This window comes from Oncorhynchus mykiss, chromosome 24 (genome assembly GCF_057628025.1).
Source record: "Oncorhynchus mykiss isolate SJ-2025 chromosome 24, ASM5762802v1, whole genome shotgun sequence".
NCBI classification, from domain to species: Eukaryota; Metazoa; Chordata; class Actinopteri; order Salmoniformes; family Salmonidae; genus Oncorhynchus; species Oncorhynchus mykiss.
In genome coordinates, this window is record NC_143045.1 from 748,988 (window position 1) to 751,690 (window position 2,703).

Sequence of the window (2,703 nt, forward strand, 5' to 3'; positions counted from 1 at the left end):
GGAAACCCAGTATACAATAGAAAATAGACTTAAACAGCATTCTATACAATATCAAACGGGCCCATTTACACACAGAACTAGTGACTCATTTCCAGGATCACCCCATCAATGAACGCAATGAAAGCACTTATGCTGATTATAGACACTTAACCTGTTAGAGCTCTAGGGGCGCTATTTCATTTTTGGATAAAAAACGTTCCTGTTTTAAGCGCGATATTTTGTCACGAAAAGATGCTCGACTATGCATATTCTTGACAGTTTTGGAAAGAAAACACTGAAGTTTCAGAATCTGCAAAGATTTTGTCTGTAAGTGCCCCAGAACTCATTCTACAGGCGAAACCAAGATGATGCATCACCCAGGAATTAGCAGAATTTCTGAAGCTCTGTTTTCCATTCTCTCCTTATATGGCTGTGATTGCGCAACGAATGAGCCTACACTTTCTGTCGTTCGCCCAAGGTCTTAGCAGCATTGTGACGTATTTGTAGGCATATCATTGGAAGATTGACCATAAGAGACTACATTTTCCAAGTGTCCGCCTGGTGTCCTGCGTCGAATTCGGTGCGCAATTGCCAGCTGCTTCTACTTTACCATTTGATTCAGGGGAGAAAGCATGTGTCCAAGAACGATGTATCAATGAAGAGATATGTGAAAAACACCTTGATGATTGATTCTAAACAACGTTTGCCATGTTTTCAGTCGATATTATGGAGTTAATTTGGAAAAAAGTTTGCGTTTTGAGGACTGAATTTATGGATTTTTTTCTAATACACAAGGAATCTTTTTGGAAAAACTGAGCATCTGCTATCTAACTGAGAGTATCCTCATTGAAAACATCAGAAGTTCTTCAAAGGTAAATGATTTTATTTGAAGGCTTTTATGTTTTTGTTAATGTTGCGTGCTGGATGCTAACGCTAATGCTAACGCTAAATGCTAACGCGAAATGCTAACTCTAGCTAGCTACTTTTACACAAATTATTGTTTTCCTATGGTTGAGAAGCATATTTTGAAAATCTGAGATGACAGTGTTGTTTACAAAAGGCTAAGCTTGAGAGATGGCATATTTATTTCATTTCATTTGCGATTTTCATAAATAGTTAACGTTGTGTTATGCTAATGAGCTTGCTGATAGATTTACACAATCCTGGATACAGGGGTTTTTTCATAGCTAAACGTGACGCAGAAAACGGAGCGATTTGTCCTAAACAAATAATCTTTCAGGAAAAACTGAACATTTGCTATCTGAGAGTCTCCTCATTGAAAACATCTGAAGTTCTTCAAAGGTAAATGATTTTTTTGAATGCTTTTCTGTTTTTTTGTGTAAATGTTGCCAGCTGAATGCTAATGCTAAATGCTACGTTAGCCATCAATACTGTTACACAAATGCTTGTTTTGCAATGGTTGAGAAGCATATTTTGAAAATCTGAGATGACAGTGTTGTTAACAAAAGGCTAAGCTTGAGAGCTAGCATATTTATTTCATTTCATTTGCGATTTTCATGAATAGTTAACGTTGCGTTATGGTAATGAGCTTGAGTCTGTATTCACGAACCCGGATCCGGGATGGGGAGATCAGAAAGGTTAATAGCGCGTTTTTAAGTTTCAAAAGATTGCGACTCCCGCCCTTTGCCTCACAATGGTTTGATCCACTGCAGGTCATTAGTTTTGTTGGAAGCCTTCACACACACCTGCTGAATTTGCAGAGCTGGCGCGCAAACTAAAGCAAACGTTAACTATCAAGCTAGCTCACCCTAAAAGTGTTTTGAAACACATAACCTGTCATTATGAAAATCACTGTATTCAAACCTGTGTAGATCAGTCAATTCTTAACTTAAAGACTTAAAACTCAGGATTCTGTAAGTGGCTATGTCAATAAAGACATGTGTTTACTTATAGCTTCCTGTGCCAACCGGAAGTGCCTTTAATTGGGTCACACTGTCTGTTTTGAAGGGTTAAAAAAGTCACATCTTTCCAAAACTTCACATGTGTGACTAGGTAACCCTCCTAAACTGTAAATCAGTAATTTCCGCCAGCAGATGTCAAAGAAAAGCTCTCACACACACACACACACACACACACACAGCAAGGATGGAGTGAAAAGGTGTGGTGCTGAAAGACACAGAGAGCAGGCAAGGGCATAAACATAATCTCTAGGCCGTGCAGAGTTCAACGAGATATCCCGTAGCTCGCTCGGTCTGAGCGCAGCGACCATGAGAAAAGTAGGCCCAAAATGTCATTTGTTTTGGGTGACAGTGAGAGAACTGCTAGGGTGAGAAGCACAATTCGACCTCAGGTACGTTCCTGAGGTCCTCCCGATCCGTGCAAGCCTAACCTTGGCCGTGTGGCATTAACCCTTAGCAGTTAAAAGAAGGTGTTTACTTCAAACAGTTTGCATTGACTTCTCTCCCCATAGGAATACATTGCCTGCACCTCTAAATTCAACCTGAAGCCTATGTGGGTTATGAATGCCTTATGAACCTGTCTTCTATGACAGTCCATCAGACCACTATGAGGTCTACCTGTGTCGAATCTAAGCATCCTGGAGCATCCGGAAGTGGTTAAATTCACCCAAAAGGTATTTTGATGTACATAACCTGCAAATGTGAAAATGACTGCATTCAACCCTGTCTAGATCAGTCAATTTTTAACATAAAGACTTTAAACTCAGGATTCTGTAAGAGAATACCCCAAGCAAGATATGTGTTT

The 2,703-nt window shown here is 39.7% G+C and overlaps 1 long non-coding RNA gene across 1 annotated transcript; it reads left to right on the forward strand.

The window, feature by feature from the left end:
• The first annotated feature begins 409 nt into the window (after positions 1-409).
• LOC149972326 (uncharacterized) lies at positions 410-1,586 on the forward strand. The gene is made up of 2 exons (XR_016491258.1): positions 410-851; positions 1,220-1,586. It is a non-coding gene; the product is annotated as an uncharacterized LOC149972326 (long non-coding RNA).
• The last annotated feature ends 1,117 nt before the right edge of the window (positions 1,587-2,703 follow it).